The sequence below is a fragment of the Protopterus annectens genome, chromosome 4.part1 (genome assembly GCF_019279795.1).
Source record: "Protopterus annectens isolate FY-2018-M chromosome 4.part1, PAN1.0, whole genome shotgun sequence".
Lineage (NCBI taxonomy): Eukaryota > Metazoa > Chordata > Ceratodontiformes > Protopteridae > Protopterus > Protopterus annectens.
In genome coordinates, this window is record NC_056734.1 from 969,991,501 (window position 1) to 970,017,007 (window position 25,507).

Consider the following 25,507-nt stretch of genomic DNA (forward strand, 5'->3'; position numbering starts at 1 on the left):
ATGCTTCATGCAAGAAGAGCTTCTTCTTGCACAAAGCGTTCGTGAATCCTGGGGATTATCTATAACAAAATATAAAAACAACCAGTTTCAGCAAAGATATTTTCAATGAACACCAAAATAATATAACTGGAATGTACTTAGAACAGTGCCACTAGATACTATTTAATAACATATTCTTACAGACCTTAAATAAAAGAGTAAAATCCAACCCCGTAACATGGCCGACAAAAGAAACAAAAAAAAATCATGATAAAAAGGCATAAAGCCTGGATAAATAGGTATAAAAATAGAATTCAGAATGCCTTCCAGTGATTTAAACATCTTAGAAATCTTGCTGTCAAACAGGATAAGTAAACTATACCAACCTACAAGACAAACATAAAAATAACCCAAAACTTTTTTGGTCATCACTAAATAAAGTACTCCATCATGGCAAGATCACCACTCCCATTCCAAAAACAGACAGTATGACAGACTATATCCCCACCCAATTTAATTCCTACCTTATATAATCAGTACTATCTCTCTTAGATGTTAATACATCTGCCCTCCTCTCTCTACTCCTGTCCAGTCAAAACCACCCACAGCAGTTTTTAGTCCACTACCTACCTCACTTCTAATGAATTTATTCCTTAAACTAAAAACTACTTCCATAGCTGCAGACTAACTACCATCAGACTACCTAAAAATGGCTGCAGAAATCATAGCCTTCCCTGTGTCCATACTAATTAATAGGTCCATATCGGAAATATACATCCCGTCACTGAGGAAAAAAATCCTACATCATACCACTGCACAAAGGCGGCACATCTACAGAGCTTAATAACGACAGACCAACAGCAATTCTTACCCCCCTCTCCAAAATATTATAGAAGTGCAGCCATATGCAGGTGATTAATACCTACCCTCAAATAACCTGCTCTCGGAAACACAACAAGGTTTTAGGCCCCAGCACAGCAACACTACTGCTCTACTACATTTTTCCAATATAATAAACCAACATAGAAACAATGTGTCCACCGACCTGTCAAAGGCATTGGATACTGTCTCACACCAGCAGCTGCTCATTCAATTCCCCTCAATGCGACTTTCACAATACACCTTGTTGTGGCTTCTTAGTACCTGTCTGTAAGGCAACAATCCTATTCATCTTTTCAACCAGTTAATATAGGTATCCCTCAGGTCTCTATCCTGGGTCCTCTCCTATTTAATATATTTATTAATGACCTTAATACTTCCACTCACCATGCTAGTTTAGTTCAGTATGCAGAAGTTTCAACATTAGTATATGTAGTCTCAACAATAAATAAGCTTCAAGACATTACATAAAAATCTTTCTCCTCTGTAGAAACCTGGCTCAAGGAATCAAACCTACTACTCAACTCCAAGAAAAGTACCTTAATCCTTTTTACCTCAAAAAGTTGCCAAAATGAAAAGCAATATTTTACAATAATGTTAGCAAATAATACTGTAGATCACAGTATAAAGTATGTGCTTATATCTTTAAGAAACATGCAAGGATGTACATGCATGTATATAACCTGCACATGTGCAAACCCTAGTGCCATTTTGAAGGAGCAGCCAGTGAGTGAACATGCATGATCATAGTCATTAATTGTGCGTAAGTTACTTAAATTACAGTCTATAGTCAACAATAGTAATGTGTTTGCATATAATAAAGCTGCTCAAACAGTACCCACGATGACTCTTTATTCATGTCCCAGACATAAAGGTGACATGGGTCACGGAAGCAAGTCCAAGGGTCAGCTCCCAGTGTTCTCTCCCCTCTATCTGATGAATCTGGGCATCTTGGGGCAATGTAGAAATTGCCTCATGTACACAGACAACCCTCTCCTCCTACCACCCAACAGTACAACCTGGGAGAGATGCACTTATCTAGCCAAACTGGAGGTAAACCTCTCTCCAACCTAGACCGAACTTGACATTCAAGAGGAGAAGGTAAACACTTGCACCACACCACACTTATCACTTAGTCTCACTAAATCTACACCACCAAAATACACACATAGTAACACAAAAACATTCGCGGAGGCTCTCAATAATAAACTGCCCAAGCAACAGAGACCTCCAAAGTAGAAACGCAAGCAACTTCCACCCCCAACACAACCCAAATGACACATAGCCCACAGACTCAGTGTGCCATTCATGCACAGCCAGTAAGGCAAAACAATGTATCAAACACACTAGTCATAGGTGACTCTATAGTCAGGCACACTGATGTCCCACTCACCAGGCTAAACAAGGAGAAGGTTACTGTCAGCTGTCGGGTGCCAGGATCCGCCACATAACCCACGCACTCAGGTCACTCCACAACAAGTAGAAATATGACTCTGTCATTGTGCATGTTGGTGTGAACGACTTGAGACATACCTCCCTGGACTACATGAAAAGAGACATGGAAGAGCTCTCTGATCTTGTAGTCCAGGTAGGTATGACCCTAGCCCTGAGTAGCATTCTGCCATTGCCCAGAATGATACCGCAGTACAAGGACAAAATGATTGACTTCAACAATTGGCTGAGCTTCTGGTGTCATTCTAGGGGGATCCAGTATCTGTCTGCTTGGGATGACATGGTCGACAGGCCACAATGCTTTGCCAGAGATGGCCTGCACCTGTCGCCCCAAGGATTCCGGATACTGGCTAATGCTCTTGCCACTCCTATAGTGCCTTTATTTAGGCAAGGTTCAAATGACAAATTCACCACCATAACAGGAACAGGCAAGCAAAAACTGAGGGCAATGCTACTCAATGCTAGAAGTCTAAATCTCAAAATGTACTCACTCAAGGCACTCTTTAAAATGGAGAACATTGATATCTGTGCAATGACTGAGACCTGGTTCAAGGCTCCAGATAGCACCCTTGCACTACCAGGCTATAACTCATACCACACTTTTTGGCCATGTAACCTGGACCGGAACACCAAAGGCGGAGGTGTGTCCATATTCATTAAGGATATCCACACCTTCAGGCTAGTTGCTCAGCATAATGCATCCGAGGTTATCCAAGTGCAACTAACTCTGGGCAAAACTGCAATCCAAATTATAGCTTGCTACAGATCCCCCACCATGCCCCAAGATTCCCACTCCTCTTTTCTTGATGCGCTGGAAAATATTAGGGTTCTACCAAACACCCTAATAACAGGAGATTTCAACTTCCCCACCATTAACTGGGAAAACTACTCGTGCACCAACTCCTTCACACAATGCTTTCTGGAATTCATAAACTCCAATGCCCTGGATCAACTTATCCACACCCCTACCAGAGGCAACAATATCCTAGACCTAGTCATTACCAACACGAGTTCCACACCTGAAGTCAACTCCTCATTGGTCCGATCCAACCATAAGCTAATCACCCTTGATATCCACATCCCGCTCCCACCCCCCATTAAGGAAACCATGCTGAAAATTTTTCCAAAGCCAACTTCATGCTTCTTATGACAGAAGTGGTGAACTTCATGACGCCCATGCAGATGGACAATACAGTTATGACTGCTGAATCCTACACAAATGCACTCTATAAGCACTTACACGAGTGCATGGATCGTGCTATCCCAAACAGAACCAAGATGCTATCCTTCAAAAAAAGGAAGCCAATCTGGTGGTCTCCTGCCATAAATAAACTGTACAACAGAAGGAAGAAATTGTTGCAAAAGAGAGTAAAATCCCATGAGTGGAGGAGCTCCCTGGTCAGCTTCAGTAAGAAGCTGAGATCCCTTATAAGATCCTCCAAAGCTTGCTATGAAAACAAAATCGACACTGATTCTAAGGACAACCACAAAGCATTCTATAGCTATGTCAAGAATCTCAATGGCAACACCCAGATCTGCTCTGAGTTACAGCACAATGGCATGAAAATTACAGAACCAACTGATATTGCCAACATCCTGGCAGATAGGTTCAGTGCTAACTTTACCTCCCCACCCCCTAAATCTATACAGGAAGAATGCAGAGTCCCTGTAATCACAACTATGCAGGTAAAAGCTGCACTCTCTAAAGCCAAAAACACAGCATCCATGGGACCGGACAACATCCTAGGCTGCATTTTACATGAACTTCAGAATGAACTGGCTCCCCACCTAAGCACCATGTTCAATCATAGCCTCACATCAGGCTTTGGGCCCACTGAATGGCGTACGGCAACAGTTATCCCACTCCACAAAGGGGGAGCCACCACTGATCCTGGGAACTATCCCCTATTAGCCTGACGAGCCTGGTCTGCAAGGCCATGGAATGTATCATCATGAAACTCATAAACAAAGACATTGGTAAACTCCAAACTCTGGATCCCACCCAGTTCAGGTTTGTAAAAGGCAGATCATGCCTCCTGAACCTGATCGACTTCTTTGAGGGAGTCACCAAAGCTGTAGATGAGTGTAAGGTGGTTCACACAGCCTATCTTGACCTTGCCAAGGCTTTCGACACCATCACCCATTCGGGAATTATAGCTAAACTCACTAAACTAGGTATAAATCCCTACGTCACAAGATGGGTTGCCAACTGGCTCACTGACAGAACCCACACTGTAAAAGTTGCACACTCCAAATATGACCTCAAACCAGTGACAAGTGGAGTACCACAGGGTTCAGTTCTGGGACTAACACAGAAGGCCTCTGGCTAATGAAGTTCGCAGATGACTGCAAACTAGGAACCATAGCTGAGTCCCCAAATGATGTGGAAATCCTACAGAAGGGCCTCGCTGAGATAGATGCCTGGTGTCAGAGTCATGGCCTTCAAGCTCAGTGCCAAAAAGTGCATTGTCATCCCCTTTGGTAAAAACTCTGTAAACATGAACTACTACATAGACAGCAGTCTACTTAACACTGAATGTCTGATAAGAGACCTTGGGACCCAGGTGGACAGTAGTCTGTTCTTTGATAGTCACATCGCCACAGTAGTCAGGAAGTCCTTCTATGTGGCACACCTCATCATAAAAGGGTTCTCATCCAGGAAAAAAGAGGTAATTGTTCCCCTCTACTTGACATTCATTAGACCCATTATAGAGTGCAACACCCCTTTTGGAATGTACCTCACAAGACATCTGCAGCAGCTGGAAAGGTCACAGAAATACCTCATGAAGAGGATTACTGGCCTCAAACAGATGCCCTACACTGACCATCTCAAAAACTCCAGCTTTACTCTGTAGCATATCGCCTACTCCAAGTTGATCTCTGCCTAATATATAAAGCTATGTCAAACCCAGAGCTGTTGGACATGCTACACCTAAAGAAATCCCCATCCCTCCGAGCTGCATGGTCTAGGGACCTAAACTTTGTCACCACAACAAACAGGACCTGCTGGAGGGATAGATTCCTGTCCCAGAGACTTCCCATACTCTGGAACAGGCTACCCATCTATGTCAAGCAAAGTTCTTCATTAGCACTTTTCAAGAAAAATCTTGATGAGTGGATGGAAAATAGGAAATACACCCCGGGGATTACTTCTGTGTCTCTGCTCGACAGTGGCACAGTCAAATAACTTTCTTGGTGGCGTAAGTCAGGGAATGTTGTTGGTTAGGTTTACGTAGGCCCTCGGGCTGATAGCCTAGTACCTACCTATGAACCTATTAACCTATGGTGTCAGAACCAGGATGGAAGAGAGAAAAATATTCGGAACCATGAAGTGCAAAGATGATAGTGAAGGTAAAATCGAGAGAAAAGTGCACAAACATAGCCATTAAGAATCAAAGGTAATGAGAAATAACACACATTATTTATTCAATATGAAAGACAATAAAGGGGCATTACAAGGGCACAAAATGCATTATCAGGCAAGCGGAAAGTACAAAAAGTTTGTTAACTAAAGAAAATGTTTAAGATAAAAGTATTCGATGAAACAATTAACTGTAAAGCAAAACAAGCATGTTTAAAGCAGAATGAATGTGGTCAAGGCAAAGTTGGACATGTTTAGAGTAAAACAGAGCATAACAAAAGTGTATTGGGTGTAAAAAAGAACTTAAATGAGCAAAATGAACATAATAAGAAAAGAAAAGGGGCACATAATAAAGCAAGGCAACTGTATGTGTTTTTGCAAAATGCTGTATTTGGCACAACTACAACTTCTTATTGTATCAAGGGCATAACTAGAGTTATTCGAAGTATCTCAAAGTGTGTAAAAGTGCTTACAGTTTGTGCTTATTACTGTTCACGTATTTCAAAGAGTTTATTGTGTGCAAGGTGCAACTATTTCATGTAATACAGTCAAAATATAGCCATTCCGAAAAGTTTCTTGTGCTGGTTGTGTCTATTCGCAAAGTGCCGCCATTACAGAGTACTTCTTGTACTGTAAAGAGTTGCCTAGTAAGGTACCACCATTTTGGGGACATTTCAGTGTGCTGTATGCAGTTATTCACAAAGTGCAATTACTTTGAAAAGTTATTGAGTTCAAGGCAACAGATGTTCGATTTATTCGCATTGTGCAGTTGCTTGACATGTTTCTTACACTGATGAGGTGTTTTCTTACAAAATACAACATTACAAGAGTATTATAGTGCTCATGAGTTATTCAGTCACATTGTAAAGTTCTCAAATGTTTCTTAGAATGTTGGTAAATGACTTTAGCACATGATGATAAATGACTTTAGCATTTTTGCCCTTAACATGACATTACAGAAGTACCAAAACAATCGAGAAGTTTATTTCACAAAGTTCAGTTAATTGAAAGTACTACGAGTTTGTTTATTCACATAATTCCAAAAAGCCCAACAAAGGTATAAGTTCAGAGTATAAAGACATTGGACAATTGCTGCCAGTAGTTCCGGCATATGTGCTTGTGTATATGTTTATGCTTATTTGCAAAACCCTTCACTGGTATGTGTTAATATGGCAGACGGATTTCAAAAACCCCTACCACTTGTATTTGATCAGAATATTGCAGAGAACTAGAGTATATTTGAGCAAGAGTATGATATTTTCATACAAGCAGCTTATGCAGATAGAGATGCATGCACAAGGGCATTCATTTTGCTAAACCTAGCAGGGTCAGAGGCCATAGAAAGAGAGCATTCCTTTGTGTATGTGCCAGCAGTGTATGAAGGAGAAGGTGCAGACCGCTATATTGTTGTACAAGCTGAATCAAGGGAAGACCCTGAGTTTTTGAAGTGCAAGTTCAGAGAAATGTGTAACCACCAGACGAATATTACATTAAAGAGGCATTTATTTTACACAAGAGATCAGAAACCAGGGGAAACATTTGCAGCTTATATAACTGACTTGAGAAACAGATTGCAGCTTATATAACTAACTTGAGAAACAGAGCTAAAATGTATCAGTTTAGTGATTTAAAAGATGAGTTGATAAAGGACAGGGTTGTATGTGGTATTAGTGCTGCTGTCAGAAAGATTTTGCTTCATGACAGTGATTTAATGTTGAGTAAAGGCATAGAGATTTGTCAAATCCACGAGGTGACACAGAAACACACAAGCATGCTTAAGAGTGACAAGAACATGGTTTCAGTTGGCTCCAGAGAACATGTGGATAGTATGCAACACATAGCAAACAAGAGCATAGAAACATGGCAGCTACAGGGTTTCCAAAGAAGCCACAAGGTTTTCTAGAAAGTTCCAAGAAAGATGAAAGCTCTAGTGCCAGCTCGGTGCAGTATAAATCTGAATCAGCAAAACCCAAATCTAGCTTTATTGTTAACTGTCACAATTGTGGTGCAAGTCATGAGTCTAAAAGTGAGAAGTGCTTAGCATTTGGTCAGCAGTGTCACAAGTGTAAAAAATGGAACCATTTCCAAAAGTTCTGCAAATCAAGTAAGCCTCACACAGTTGTAAAGAAAGGTCACACAAAGAAGCAAGTTGATCAAGTAGAGCTGAAACAGTCAGCTTTCTATGTAGATGATGTATTAGAGCTTGGTGAAAGAGCTGATGCAGTAAACTTATTCACAAGAAGTGAACTATTTTGTACTGTCCAGATTAATGGAAGATCCGCAGAGCTCAAAGCAGATACTGGTTCAAAGTGTAATGTTATATCAGCAGACACTTTTGCTAGAGTGAGAACTAACAAACAACTCAATGTAACCAGTAGTGCGAGACTTGTTGCTTATGGAGGTGAAAAAATTTAAACCGAAGGTTAATGTGATACTTTCATGTTATTTAGCTGAGAACTGTAACAAGTTGTTATTCTACATAGTCTGAGGGCCAGTGCAATCTTTACTGGGCCTCAAAGATAGTTTAAGGATGAATCTGCTTTCTTTTGCTATAGAAGTTCATCACATACGTGCTTTTCCGAGTTCTAATCTTTCAGAAGCCATTTTCTCAGAGTATGCTGATGTTTTCGATGACAAGTTATGAAAACTTCCAGTTGTGTATTCCATGAAGTTAGATCCAGAGGTCACTCAAGTAGCCAGACCAGCAAGAAGAGTTCCAATAGCAATGCAAGATAAAGTTAAGACTCAGATGGATGGATGGTGACCGCTCAAAAAAAAAGGCTCAGACGAAATCAGAATATGCATCTACCCAAGAGATATAAACAAAGCATTAAAAAGACCATATCATCCAATGTGCACAGTAGAAGAGGTTGCAGCTCTAATACCGAATGCCTCTGTATTTTCTCTTTTAAATGCAAAGTGTTCATTTTCACAAGTGATGCTTGATTGCTAATCCTCATTTCTAACTACTTTTGGTACTCCGTTTGGCCAATACAGATTCTGAAGGATGCCATTTGGAACAAATTCTGCAAGTGAATTCTTCCAGTGTGTAATAAAACAAATTTTTTCACGTTATCCCTGTGCCATAATAGTAGACAATCTATTGGCTGGAGGCAATGGTGAAGCAGAGCATGACAAAATCTCAAGAAAGTTCTAGACAGAGCATTTGAAGTAAACTTGAAGCTCAATTATCTGAAGTGCAAATTCAGACTTCTAGAAGTTACGTACATAGGCCATTTGTTTACAAGTACAGGCTTGAGACCAGACCTGACCAAGCAAGCAGCTGTTCTTGAAATGTCAGCATCAGATAACATACAAGCTTTACAGCATTTTCTGGGCATGGTCAATTATTTAGGCAAGTTTATACCAGACTTTAGTGAGTTGACAGCAACTTTAAGAGACTCACATGCAAAATGTTGCATGGTAATGGTTGGAACAGCACCAGAAGGCATTTGAAAACCTTAATCAGAAAATTGCCACCCCACCTACCTTAAGATACTATGATGTGAACAAACCAGTTACTCTTTCCTGTGATGCTTCAAAATTTGGTTTAGGCGCAGTTATACTTCAAGAGGGCAAACCAGTAGCCTATGCATCTAGAATGCTAACCCAAACTGAGATGCAGTATGCTCAAATTGAGAAGGAACTTTTAGCAATAGTGCCTGCATGCTCCAAGTTTCATGATTATATTTATGGTCGCGCTATTCAGATTGAAACTGATCAGCAACCTCTAGTTATTATTCTAAAGAAGCCTTTGCATTTCACTCCAGCGAGATTACAAAGAATGATGCTCAAATTACAAAAGTACAATTTCAAAATGGTCTACACTGACACTTTATCCAGATCTCCCAGAATTACAACAGAACAGCTTAACGCAGAAACTTTTGACTTTGATGTGATGTCAGTGGGTAATTTTTCTACCTCTAGACTTGATGAGTTAAGAAATCATATTCAGACTGATACAATTTTGCAGAAGCTCAGTCACTATATTAATGTTGGATGGCCATCAAAGCAATCTAGTGTATCACCTGAAGTGCAAAGACATTTTTCTTACAGAGATGAATTATTGATGGAAGATGGTATTATTTTCAAATGTTGTAAAATTTTTGTTCCTGCTTCCTTAAAACAAGAATATATCCAGATTTTGCATCGTAGTCACCCAGGGTCCACATCCACTAAGAGAAGAGCAAGAGAATTAGTATTTTGGCCTTCATTACCAAAAGACATTGATAGAGTTCTTTCTTCTTGTTCAGTATGCAATAGTAACAGATCGCATTTGCAAACAGAACCGCTTCCGCTAAGTCCAATACCTGAACTACATTGGTCTACTGTAGCAACTGATATTTTTTAGTGGAACAATCAATACTACTTAGTTCTGGTAGACTCTTATTCAAATTGGTTTGAGATTGATTTACTACCTAACCTAACCTCAACTGCTGTTATTACTAAGTTAAAAATCAGCAAAAGTAATGTGTTTGTATGAAATAAAGCTGCTTGAACAGAACCCATAAAGACTCTTTATTCGTGTTCCAGACACGAAAGTGACAAATACTGTCACTGAAACTGTAGCTCACAGTAAACTTCTAGGCATTATGATAGATGATACTCTCAAATATGACCAGTATATACTGCACACCATTAAATCTACACACCAGAAACTAAGCTCCCTTTTTTTTTAATTTCTCCAAGTCTTTTGGGTTTCTATTACCATGACAGGAATGGACCCCATTCCTAAATCAAAGTAGAATTAAAGTTCATGAAATTAGTATTGTTTTAATCTTTCATGTCAGCCAGAAGTGCTCTTTGCAGCACCCGTAATGTGCCCAGTAATGACTCCTTCTGCAATTCATATGAAGTGACATGTATTGGTAACATATCTAAATATGATTGTTTTTTATAAGACCCGTTGCTCCTACTACTATTGGAACTGTCTAGGTATTTTTCTTCCACACTGCTCTCATTTCTGTCTGCAAATCCTGATATTTTATGACTTTGTGTCTCTCTGTACGTAAGATACTGTAGTCACTGGGTGTAGCGATTTCAATGATTAATGCTACTTTTGTCTTGTTTTCATGGACCACTGTATCTGGTTTTCTCACATCTGTCTTTTGAACTGTTGGTAATGGGTGATCCCATGTGATGTAGACTTCATAATTTTCTGTGATGCTTTGTGGCTCATGTTTCCAGTGTTTTTCAACTACTTGAACACTATAATGTTTACACAATCCCCAGTACAACAGTCTTGCCACATTATTATGCCTTTCAGTATACAGTCCTTCCCCCATTAGTATGTCACAAACAGCAATGAGGTGTGCATCTGTTTCAGTTCTGTTTTACAAAACCAATATATGTCTTTTTCTCCCACATGTTCAATGGACTTTGTAAACCAACATGTACGTAGCCCAATACCTTGGACTGCCAATATTAACCTTTCATCTTTTGGTTTGAATTCATTTCTCCTTAACCATTCCTGCATTTGATCCTGATCAACATGAGGTTGTTCCAAGAGTTTTCTGTACTTGCAACTATAGTTATGCATTTTCCATATTTCTTGCCTTCTCATCTGATCCTTCACCCTATATTCTTTCTTTTATTTGGCACTTTCAGTTCCCGTCTGATTTTTATCTACTTCTGGTTTGATTTTCATTCCTGCTTGATGCTTCTGCTAGACTAAGCAGTTTCATGTTTCAAAACTTTCACTATGACTCCTGTGAGGTCAGTAGATATATGAACAGTCCCACAATTGCAGATCTATACATGTAATCAATTTCATGGAGGCCCATCCCTCCTTCAGAACGGGGAATATATAATCTTGATATGCACTGATTTTTATAAATCATTTGGTGAGCATGAAGCATCCTTCTTTTTTTCCTATCTAAACTCTCCAACATGTTTAGGGACCAGCCAGTCACTCCAAAACTGTAAGTTAGGACAGGAAGAGCAAATTGATTTATAGCTTGAAATTCATTCCTATATGTCAATGCTGTTTTCAGGATTAATTTAAGTCTTCTAAAATATTCCTTCCTAAGTTTTATTCACATTTGTTCATGTTTTACTGATGATCCTTCACCAATTCCCAAATATTTATACACTGCCTTTTGCTCAAGTCCTTTTATATCACATTCCTGTCCCAAACTGATGTTTCCTTTGTGCGCAGTTTTCCTGCTTTAAAGGTTACTTTTCACACTTATCAAGACTAAATGACATTCTTATATCATCTGAAAAAGTTTTGAGTACTTGCAGTTGTGCTTTCAATTCCTCATCTGATGAGCTATACAGTTTTAAATCATTGACAAAGAGAAGATGAGAACCCTTTATACTTTGCTGTTTTCTAAGAGCCAAATTATATCCATGGCCTAGTCTGTTAAGTAGACAGCTTAATGGGTTAAGAGCAAAACAGAATAGCAGATGTGACATGGAGTCACCCTGGAATATCCCCCTTTGGATTTTTATTCCTGGAATAATAATTTCTCCTTTATCATGGCTTAATTGCAAAGTGGTCTGCCACTGTTTCATGGTCACTGTAATGTAGATCAGTGTAGGGTGTATCTTATACTTTTTTAAGCACCCTTTTATCCATGAATGTGGGATACTATCAAATGCTTTTTTGTAGTCAGTCCATGCTATACTTAGATTCTTCTCCTTTTTGCAGTTCTCTATTATGACTTTATTTAGCAACAAATGATCCTTTGTTCCATGTGACTTTATTTTATTGCTCTTTTGTTCTACTGCCATGACTGAGTTTTCTTCTAAATGACTGCAAACTCTGTCAGCATCAGTTCCGGTGTATAGTTTATACATAGTTGAAAGGTAAGTTATTGTTCTATAATTTTTAGGGTAGCTTGCAGGTTTACTCATAAGTAGGAGCGCTGTTTTTCCTGTTGTTAGCCAGGTTGGTGTCTGTTCTGGGTGCGCATACAAATAGTTCTTACTCATGGCTAAATCTTCGTGTAAAGATGTTAATACTTTTAACCAGAAGTTAGGTACTGCATCTGGCCCTGGGGTTTTTCAATTAGAGGCTTTTCTTAACTTTCATCCCATTTCAGATCCTGTACCTTTGAACCTTTTATACTTTATTTTACTTCTTCTATCAATTTAGCATCTTTGTTATGTTCCTCAGGATCTTCATAAATACTTCTCCAAAATGTATCTATTTCTTCTTTTTTTTGGTGGTCTTTCAATTCCTTTTACCTTGCTTCCCAGTTCTCTATAAAACTTTTTGGGGTCATTAATAAATTGCTTATTTTCTACTTTTCCTTTATATTTATTTGTGTATCTTGTACATTTTTCCGCCTGTGCTGAAAATTAATGGATTCCTTACAGATACTGCAAGAAACCCTCTAGTGTATACACCTTCTTACTGATGACTATCTTATATGCCACTTCTATCCTAACAAACTTAAACAATATCTAAAGAAAGAAACGTGCCTCCTGCTACAACAAATAGCTAAATTTGCCACTAATCTCCTCATAGGACCCACCATTGTCATAGCTTAAAGCAATTAAAGTGGCTTGAATTACACAACTATCAAACATATTCACAACTAACTACAGCACACAAACTCATTCATCATCCAGAAAAAGCTGTACACTACAAAACATATTATTGCCCTACTGTCTAGCAAAGGACCTCCTTTCTATTAACAAGTTCTTACTACTAACAAATAAGTCAAATAATGTTGCAGGAGACTTGCTCTACTCTCAGTATGTTGTTAAACTCTGGAATAGTATCCGCACATAAATAAAACTCTCTGGCAAACTCAGTAGTTTTAAACCACTGCTTAAACATCTTAACCAGTCCTGGTCCTGCACATGCTCATCACACGGTTAAGACTTTGTGTTCACCATACAATACTCTCCAAATACTCTGTTTAAACAGACTACTCTCAACCTCTCACTGAAATGACAAAAACAATTGTATCCATAACTGCTGCCTGTACAATCCCCTAAACTGCATGTGGGCTTTCTCCTTAGTAACTTCCACCTCTGTAAAATCTTAGAATGTGTAAATGTAACTACTGTTTTTGTATAAATGTAAATAATGTAACTGCTCCATGTTTAACTGGAACTTAGTATAATGCAATGTAAGCAAATGTGGCTTTTCTCCCCAGGCCTCCACTGAAAATGGGTATTACCCAGTCAGACTTTTCTGGTAAACAAAGACAAATAGACAAGTAAATGTGCAAAGCAGCCTGGTGACATCCTGTGAGAACAGTTTAGTTTAGCTGGAAAGTCAGAGTATTCTTCAGCACTTCTGCTGTTCTGTTTGTATAAAGCTAGGAACAAGCCACTGCAGAGCAGGCATTTTTTAATGCAGATCTCTTCAGAACTTTGAAAGAGTTAAGACAAACTAATCCAGAAGACATTTCTGAATTGCAAACTAGACACAATGTATTGCAAAGCGACTACAGCTATTTTTTTTGCAAACTGTGTTGTCAATACACTTCAAATGGTCATGAAGGCTGTGTCATAGCATTTACTAAACAGCTATTTTCAGAATCTTTCACCAACATTTTGCAAAATAAATAAAAATTCCTTCCACCAAGCTGTTGTAGTTGGTGGAAGACAGGTATATGCCTTCTGTATTCCCCTTCTCATTAGTTTGCATGCAGGGATACACATGGACCTCTAGGTAGAATTAAGCCACTGCACAATCTGCTGACTTCCTTGGTAGGGGACAACCTTCATCTTTGTTGCAAAACAATGTGAATCATTATTCCCAGAGACTGATCCATAATAGGAACAGGATGCCATTACAGGAGCTTACCTGACACTGGTAAATGGGACCATAGGAGCTCTCACAATGGCTACTCCCCTCAGTCCTTATATAAAGCTGACTTATTGCCTGGGGTGGTATCTAGCACTACAGGACTCCACTCTTACATACTCTCCCAGCCCAAAACATGCTCTGTTAATCTCAAATTAAAAAAAGTAGCGTTTTATTTCTGTAATTCAAACTGCACACAGAATGACAAAGTGAGTGACACAAAACCTTTTTGGATAGATCATTTTTTCCAATAAGTAAATGCAGCAAACAAACAGAAGAAAATTTGCACTGTAAAAGTGAGGCTACCATCTGGCATTTTGGCTGTGGAAAGTAAAAGTGTCAGTATAAGCAAGGATCTTCCTTATGTAAGTGACTAATGACCTGCTCTATCAGCACTGATTCTTGTGGGGTCTCAGGCTTAGTTGTTTGCTCCACTGTTGTCTTCCATCTTCAGCTGCTAATAGTCCAGCTGTATGCAAGGCTGCAATGCAGTCAGCACAGTGAGCACTTGAAAGAATTGATAAGACTGTAGTATACTGGAATTAACTGGAAACAACTGAAATGAGACTGGAATGAAAGTCTTTCTGTTAATTACCCAAATTGTGCTGAACAGCTGCCAGTCTCTCCTTTATGGGCCAAGTCTTTTTGTACTTTTCAGAATAAATTCTGCACATGCTGTAATTCAGTTAAGAATGCTTCAATACTGTCCCCAATAACAGTCTGTAGGAATTCTGGAATGATGGATATCCAAAGTCTCTGCATGTATATTCTGATTCTCCTGAATAATTTCAACTGAAGCATTCTTTTCCTCCTGAATAGTATGGATATTAGACCTAACTTCTTTACTCAGGCTCGAGTGTCTGCACTGTAAAGAACTTTTGCATATCAGTCCAAAAACTAACTTAACTGACCGAACCAACCAAGTCTGAAGTACTTCCTAATAATAATACCAAAACCCTGTAATGTTTTACACACCTCCTTAGCCTTAGTTTCTAAGCCTTGTCTTGCATGTGCCTCACAGTTTGTTCTTTATCTGACATTCCATTGCAAGTACACATATCTTCCCCTTAAGAAAGGAACATTCTGTAGCTCTCCCTGAAAATTGTTATTTCTGCACATCTAATGCTAAGCCAATAAGATTATCTTTTCCTTTCTACTGAACTGTCTTTCCCTGAAACTGAATGCATACATGAAAACACAAGCCTGACTCTATATTTTCAGGCGTATTATTCCACTTTAATGTACTATAGTGAACTCACTAAGAATACAGTGAAAACCCTCAGTCTAACAGCACCATCTCTAGAAACTGCAGTTGTATATGTTAACTTACCATAACAGTAGATGCTTAAATGAGCTCTGCTGCAGTAACCTAACCTGTATGGGTTGTAGCCTGCCAAGGCTATAACAGCTGACCATCTTACAAAGCTTCAGGGCACCTTCCACTTACCCAAATCATCAGTCAACTCCAGCTGAGCAGACTAAAAAGATAGGTTTAGGTGCCAAGCCCTTCAGAGCTTTCATATCAACTGAGAGAGGGAGGGAAGGCGGGAGGCTGACACCTGAGAGGATATTGCTCTGAACAACAAAAAATAAATGCATATGAAAAGTTTTTACTCTGTTAAAGGCAAGTGTGCCGAGGCGCTAGAGAATTTATCTGCTTTTGTACCATATGTGGATATATATCACAAATTTTATGCTACTTGTGTGCATTTTAAGAATAAATCCTTGTTTTTCTACTGGATTGGATTCACTATTGTGGTGAAGTATATTTTCCTTCGTTTTTTCTGTGATTATATATAACAAAAAATAAATGTTCACACCCTGGCATAAACAACACATCAATAAAAGGGGGGGGGGGTCAAGGGAGGGAGCAGCTACTGCAGCAGTGATCCTTCTAACATCTACTGTTATAGTAAGTTTACTTACACAAATATACTATGTTCTTCAAATTGATCACTGCTACAGTAGCCTGCGCTATATGGGTAGATTACCACAGCTTAGTACATTTGGAAGGTGAAAGGAGAAGGATTAAGGAGCAAAGCTTGACCTAGACCATGAAGAATCGTGTAGCTTGTAGTGCTTTGTAAAAATATGTACACAGGACAAAGTTGTTGTTTCGAGAATACTTCTAGATTTCATCTCTTTCCAAAACACCACAGATGAAGCCAAGGCCCTGGTAGAATGTGCCTTGATCCTGCCTGGAATAGTTTTGTTGTGGTGAGAATAACAAATAAGTAAGCCAGAGACAACCATTTGGAGATAGTCTGCTTTGACTCACATTCGCCCTTCTTCTTACCTTCACAAGAAATGAAAAACTGATCAGACGTTCTAAAAGACTTTGTTCTGTTAAGATAATACCTGAGTTATCTATGGACATAACCTTGGATACTACTCTAGGCATAAATGAAGGATTAGTTCTGAAGAAAACCCTGACTGTGGAAAATGGGATAAGGTTGACCCACTATAAGAGTTTGCAACTCAGCTACTCTTCTTGCAAAGGTGAAAGAAACCAATAAAACTGTTTCCCATGTTAAGAACCTCAAGTCACTCAGATGAACTGGTTCAAATGGAGCAAGTTCTTCTCTAACACAAAATTAAGGTCACAAAGAGGAGCAACCATTTTTTGGAGGTCTCCTAGGAAATACCTCTTTTAAAACATTTTGACATGGGAATGTCTTGAAAGAAGGAGATCCATGGACAAACATTTTAATGGCCAACAAATGAACCATGATAGAGGAGTAAGACAGATCATAGGAAAGTAGCTCAGCTGGTACCTGAGTATGCTGTTGCAGCTGTCCAGTGATGTTCCACCATCAAGTCATCTGTTAAAGGACACTGGGTCTTTGAAGTGACTTTAGCCTGATCACCTGTTTGCCATCTATGCAAAATATGGTAAATTCTTCACAGTTATAACATGGATGCGAGTAGTGACTTTACAATGCCCACATTTTGTGCAGATAGATTTGCATGATACACTAGATAAGATCTGGTCATGTTTACAGGCATGGTTTGAATCTTCTGTCAGACATGAAATGTAAATCTGAAACTTCTAAAGTTCGAACATTAGATAAAAGTTGTGTTCGTAAATGGATAAATGTCTATAATCCATACATGACAAAATGTACAGCAATTCATAAAGAGTGTTTTTATGTGGAAGTAAATTTCCAAAACTATGTCTATTTTGTCACAAGAGTCTAGTATAATAGCCATACAATAAGATATATCCTATTCTGACAAAGAATCTGCTTGATTCTAGTGTTGTTAGTTCTTCACATACAGAACAGTTAAATGTACCTTCTGCAGTCATGCCTCTGTCAGATGTAGTGTAAACAGTTCAACATTTTCTTTAATGTCTTAAGGCTTTACCTAAATCTCATACAGTACAAATGTATGACAATTATTGTCAGTAATGCAATAGACTACATCAAAATGCTATTTATAAAAAATCTTGCAAATGCACAGAAAACATTCTGACATAGTAAAGTGTACTACTAACCTTTTAAAAAAGGTTTTCACAGCTTTTCATAATTTGCTTAGGGACAGTAGTACCAAACAGTAATGCCATCTAGAGGCAGAAACCTCACCATTGCATTCAGACTTTACAAAATAAAATTTATGGTTTAAAACAAGAATCACATAGATCTGAAATACATTTACTAAGGGCACAAACTACAGAGGTTAATCTGACCAGACAATTAGAGAAAGCCCATTAAGATTTACAAGGGGTACAAAATACATCAGTTGACATTAGAAAGGGTTTAGCAGAAATGTCAGTTATTTCTCCTGCTTATATTTATCAATAGTCTTGTTTATTGCAGACTCTGCCTCAGTGGCAAGACAAAAAAGGATTTTTTTTTCAAATGCCCACATATAGTTGGTTGTTGTGTCTTTCGGCTTTTCCCAGTTAGGGGTCACCACAGCGGAACTCCAGTCTGCTAATGATTGGCAGTAGATTTTTACATGCTGAGTTGCCAGCCCTGACGCACAACCTTCAATGAAGGTACGCCCATTCATGCATGTCTCCAGACAGAAGACGCTCTAGCTGAGAATCGAACAGGACAACGTCATACTGTGAGGCGACAATGCTACCGTAGGCCCCCTCCAGGTGGAAGTCCTCAAGGGAGCGACTGGCAGGAGTCTGCAGGACCCCGAGAGCTCCTGCTTGGCAGGGGGAAGGCATCTGACCTCACCTGGTACCCGACGGCATCCTCGAAATATCGCAAAGTCCCAGGAACTCCTCTGGACGGGAAAGCGTCGGGACGCAGAAGTCCCGATGAGAGCGGGCCTGGCCCTCCGCGGCCGAGGGGAGTTCCACAGGGCCGGCTGGGACCAGAGGGAGGTCCCCTTGAGAGGCTACAAGGGCACAGGGACATGGCCCAGCCAGGCAGCCTCCAGGAGATCTGGGGGAGACGGGGACCGCGGAGCTCTGGACCAGAAAGGAGTGGGCCGCAGAAGTCCCAATGAGAGCAGATCTGCCCCTCCACGGCCCGGAGGAGTTCTGCGGGGCTGGCCAGGATCAGAGGGAGGTCCCCTGAGAGGCTCAGAGGGCACAGGGTACACAGAACGGTCTGGCAGCCTCCAGGAGATCCGGGGGAGACGGGGACCGTGGAGCTCTGGACCGGAAAGGAGCGGGCCGCAGAAGTCCAGATCCCAGACAAAGTCTGGACTGTTTTGAGGCAGTTGTATAAACAAGCAAGTAGTGCTGTTAAAAGTAACACAGCTTTATATGGGGGCTTTATATGGTACTAGTGAAAGTGATAAAATTAATCTATGTAAATGGGATTCAGTGTTATGATCAGTATTTGCTAACATACAGAACTTTAATTAACTGTATAAATTGTGGTGACAAATATCCTCATTTCTGTTTCGCATGTCACAAGATTACTAGACATATGTAACCATTAAAAAAAATTAAAAAAAATATCTAAAAATAATCAAACAGACAGCCTAAATAAGATGACAGAAAAAACAAGAGAATAGATGCTTTGGTCAGGCATGATGGTATGTTAAAGCAATTTCGTCAGACAGTTAATGACATTCTGCAAAATGCAGATGTAGCTTTAAATTCAGTTTCTGCCAGCCAGTCAGATACAGACTCCGAGATTAAACATCTCAAACTCCACCTGGAGCAAGAGAAATCCAGAGTGCTAGACAGTTTAGAAAAGAAAGCAGCATTGCAAATACAAATAGTAAATGTACAACAATAGCTTGTAAACTACAAAAAGCAGCTTCATGATTTAAAGTCTGAAAATAGACGTAAGCCTAAAGATGTCACAGTTGTTACAGGTGCAACAATCATTGTCTGTTGCAGACAATTCCACAGTGCAATGATGGAAACAGGAGACAGCTACAGACAGTTAATACACTGTTTTTAATACAGGTAATAAACAGAAAAGGACATATATGCAAATAACCTGAAAACATCAGGGTAAACAGAAAAAGGAGGGAAGTAATAAACAGGAGGAAAGAGAAACCTTTTTCAATAAGCAAGGGGTAATTACAAACACCGACAGTATGATAAAAATGGTAAACTATACCCAATAGAATATGGGGATAATCCTCCTTATAAGAACAGATCATGGCAGGAAAATAGGCATTAAAGCAATAAATTAACAGAACACATGTTATTAGTTGGCAGCAAAGTACAGGGACCTTTTAAAGTAATGAAAGAGAATGTTAGTACACAGAAATCAATGTTGTTTGTCTTTTTGGCTTTTCTCGGTTAGGGGTCGCCACAGCGGAACTCCGGTCCGCTAATGATTGGCAGTAGATTTTTTATGGTGCCGAGTTGCCAGCCCAATGCCCAACCTTCAGCGAAGGCACACCCATTCACGCATGTCTTTCGGAAGCCACTCGACTGCGGGGAGGGCATGCAGACTCCACACAGAAGGCACTCCAGGCGGGAATCGAACAGGAGAACCTCTTGCTGTGAGGCAACAATGCTACTGCTGTACCACCATGGCTTCAAGAGTACACAGAAATCAATGTAAATTAATTAAACAAAGGGGACAGAAAAAGAAAGAAAAATAAATATTACTTTACTGGTTTGATAAGTCAGGATGGATTCAAAAAAAACAAACACAGAAATAACCTACAGACATACAGACACAGAGTATACAGTGTGATGTTAAAGTTAATACAGATATAGTAAATATATTTATAGTAATGCAAATGGTATATGCAAAACTAAACAATGCAATTAAATGTTGGGTATGTTAATCCACATCCACATCTGCAAATGGAGTAACATTCAAGGTAGTATATATGACAAATCCTAAATGAGAGAAGGTTCTGTGGTAACAAGAGAGGGTCAACAACCCCCCCCCCACCACACACACACAGACACACACATATTAAAAGTACAGTATGTCTCCAAAAGCAACTTGTGCATGCAGCAAACAGGATCAATATTGGTAGAAAACAGTGACTGTAATGTCACTTTTTTTTTTAAAAATGTCTTACGTGAAATATAACAGTAAACAGATTTATACTTTTGTAAACAAACTAGTACAGCAAGAACATCATTGGTCAGACTGGTGTAACTGCCATCCTGGGAATAATACACAGGAATACATACAGGCAGTAAAGTACAGAGTGATTAAAAAACTTAATAAAAACGTAGAAAATGGCATTTTTCAGCTAATAAAAATCCAAGCAAAAGTAGCACACCATGTTGGTTCATAAAAATCAGTCTAGGTTAATAAAAGTCATCTGTTAACAGTCTTAGCAAAGTAACAGTCTGTTTAAATTTGTTTCTAAATGCTGATATACACATTTGAAAGAAAGCCATAAAAATGGAGGAAACTAAATCTCAAACAAGGAGATGCAAGTTTTGGGGGTGCATGTTAATACTCATATGCATTTTGATACTATTGTATATATTGTTTATAATAGCAATGAATGGACATGACAAGGCAATCCAAAAAAGAAATGTAAATACAAAAGGAAATGCAAATAAAACAGTTGCAAAGGAAAAATGGGGAGAGATACTCAGATATAAAAGATCACGAGAACAGGGACATCATGATTGGATACCTGATTTCAATACATTTTTGGCCATGCAAAATTTGTTTGCAAAGCCACATAACAAGTCAAATTGTTGGGTTTGTAGCCACATTCCTTACCGAGGGAAAATGCCATTATATGCAGTCCCTGTAGAGGTTACAGATACAGGATTTATGTTTATAGGATCTTATAAAAATAGAGTTGTAAAAAAATCAGCCATAAAAGAACATTTCGTGTTGGTAGTAATAGGAAGAGGGATACTCTGTTTTCAAAAGAAAGGGACAGTCAGGGTTGGTATCACTTTACACCAACTCTGGTCATGTGAAAAGCTTGAGTATAAAATAAAAACAGTATGGCAATTACCAGAGGACACGGTAAAAGAATCACCGAAAAAAGAGGGAGGTTCATGATACTTTTCCAAACTAGGAGAAAATTTAAAACAGCTGGACATAGGAAATGGTGTCATTTCAGGAGCTGGAATCTTTCCCTGGTATGGTGCCACTAAGGCAATATGGGAATTACAGAAAGTTACAAAGCTGATGGAAGTTTTAGCAAATGCAACTTATGGAGCCATCTTAGATATAACAGAGGAACTGTGTTAAAATTTATAGTAATAAAACTGTTAAACAGGTAACTGTTGTTAACAATGAGGAAGGGCTATTAAGTACAGAGGATCACATTTTCCAGTAGAGTGCATTTTTCCTTAATTAATTAAAAAGGGGGGAATTGATAGATATTATAAATATTCTTTCCCCAAAGCAATAATGAAATTAAATGTATGCTACAATGCACAAAGAAAAGTATGCTTTTTATTAATACAAGGTTTTGACTTGTAAAGCAAGGGTTAACTTGATACAAGGTTTGAAATAAATGCCTCTTTCTAAAAAGCAGAATTGAAGCAAACAGCTAAATGTCAGACACCTGCAAAAAAATGAAACATGCTTAGTTAGTGTTACTGTAAATATGTTTTTTGTAGTTTGACTTATTGTGGGCTAAACATAACTGTAAATGGTATCCTGTTATAATAACCAGGAAGTTGTTCAACAGCAACTTTTCATAAAGTCTTTAGATACAGAAATGAAGAAAATAACTAAAGAAGGATATGTAACAGAAATCACTCATGCAAACCACAAGGACATTGAAAAACAGCATCTGCTGCTCTTTGAGAAGTGTATAGAAACTGGAAATTGTTTTCACTTCTTTTTTTTTCAAAACAGGTTTATTGTTTTAACATATAAGAGAAATATCATAACAATTTTATACAAGTAATTAAAAATAGGTATTATTATAATATTCAACAAAACAACTAAAGTATTTACAAAGACATCCACTACAATCAGATCAATTAATTAAACTAAAATACCATGTTATTGAAATTAAAATTTTTTTAACAAATTTTGTAAATTATCCCATACAATATAATAAGATGTTTTTCTATTTGTTCTTGTCCTAATGGTGTTTATTTCCATATGGCACACTATATTCATAACATTTTTAAATTCATTGAACGAAGGAGGTGTATCTGAAATCCAATTTCTAGTTATTATTTTCCTAGCCACTGCTAGAATAGACCATAACACGGGAAGCTTAACCTTTTAACACTTTGAGGTACAGGTGTGTTGAATAATATAAGAGATTTAGAAATAATGAAATTATCTGTAAAAGAGCCTGCAAAAATTCATTAATTGACTTCCAGTATTCTTTCAATTTTATACAGTCATAAAACATATGAGCCCAGTCAGCATTAATTTCTACATTACATCTCTTACATAAATTATCTTTATTATTTATTTTATTCATCATCAAAGGTGTATAAAAGATCTATGTAAAATTTCCATGTATAAAGTCTCCAGACAATGGAAGACGTAGTTCTATAAGCAGATTCCAATATATATTGTTTATCTTGTTGATTTGGTGGGTCCCAATTAATAGAAGTGAAATAATTCCAGTATGAATCTACACTGTAAAAAGTTTCTTGTCTGATAATTTTATGTTTGTATGAAAGTTTACCTTTATCAGAAACTTTATGTTGTAAATTTAATATCAAGTAATCAATCAGTGTTGGAATAGATTATTTAACTGTTATAGACATTAGATCTATTTTATTAATGAGATGTTGTCTAAAGGTCTGAACCTCTAACCAGCAAGTTTCTCTTACATCAAATTCTTGTTTTAAGAAATCTAGATTTTTAACTTTATTATCAGATATCAACTGATACCAGTACTTTAGATCATTATCTATAGTTAAATGAGTTCCTTCAGAAGTAGATGACAAAAGCATACCCTGAGTATACATTATAGAGAATACAATAAAATTCCATTCCCTATACTTAGGGTGCATGAATATAAAGTTATGATAACTAATAATAATATTTAATGGATAACAAACCATATGTTTAGGTGTAATAGGTGAAGTACAAAATTCCTTTAGTAACCATAACATGGAGTTATTTACAATCATATTTTTATGTGTTAAGGAGATTTTCATGAAGTGCATACTAATTAGCTCCCAATAATCTTTCCATTTTGTGACATATGACTGATCTATTAATAAAGTAATAACTTTTACAATAGAAGAGATAGTATATAAATTAAAGTCTGGAAAAGAAATACCTCCTTGAGACCAGCTATTAGTATGTTTCTTTAATGCAATCCTAGGTCTATTAGGTGCCCATAGGAAATTTAACATTAGTGTATTCAGTTTCTTGATAATTATTTTTGTAGGTGGAAGTATTATTGATTGTATTAAGTATAAAATCTTGGGGAATATTATCATTTTAATAATTGTAAGTCTCTCCTCCATTGTAAAAAACATATTATTCCAGGTATTAAAAGATTTTGTATATTAACGAAACAGGTATTATAATTATTATATATAATAGATTTAATATCTTTAGATAGTATTATACCTAAATAAGTTATCTGACCTGAATTGGGTACATATTTAGTAAAATCACTAATGAGAATATTTTTGTGTATATATAGGTAGTATTTTAGTTTTTATTCATTGAATATTAAACCAGAAATACTTTTAAAATTCATCATTTTATCAAATAGAGACTGCATAGAAGAATTAGATCCTGCTGATGTAATTAGAACATCATCTGCAAAAGTTGAATTTTGGATGTTGTATTTTCATCTATTTCAAAACCCTCTATGTCAGTACTGTTTCTGATCAAATTAGCCCAAGGCTCCATTACTAAAGTGAATAATAGTGGAGAAAGTGGACATCCTTGTTTTGTACCTTTAAGAATGGGTATTTTTGTGAAACATATGTTCCTACCTTAATATAAGCCAACGTTCCTTTGTATAAATGCTCAATTAGATTTACAAATGCATCTGAGAAGTTTGTGCACTTCATTAAGGTAAACAGATAGTCCCAACTTACTGAATCAAATGCTGAACTTATATCAAGACTAATAAGTGTTAAATCTTTCTTTTTCCTATTTGCAAAATCTATTAATGTTAAAGTTCTTCTTATATTATCAAAAGTATTTCTATTTACAATGAAGCCTGTCTGATCTATATCTATAATGCCGGGAATGATTGTCTTCAATCTATCAGCAAAGATACTCATAAACATTTTATAATCAACATTAAGTAATGAGATGGGCCGATATGAAGAACATCTAGTTGGATCTTTATTAGGTTTCAGAATTAACTCAGATTGGGCCAAAATAAAAACCTTATGTATTAATGAATATGTACTTTTAGAAAGGATTTTATATATCTCTGGTATAATACCATCATTACCAGGTGCTTTGTTTGATTTAAGCTTATTTATTTGTGTAATAACTTCTGTATATGAAATACTCTTGTCTAATAGTTTAATCTGTTGTTTATTAAGCTTTTTATTCATGTTTGTGGTTATAAACTCCTTTATTTTATCTTTAGGTTCCATGTTAATGTTATTATGGTTAATTTTGTGAAAGTGATTTCTAAATTCATCTAATATTTCTGGTATAATAGAAACATTCTTCTTTTTCCTTAGAGAAAAGATTTCTTTGATATGGTTTTGTTTATTCAACCTTTTTGTTTTATTTTTAAGTCTATGTAAGTATTTG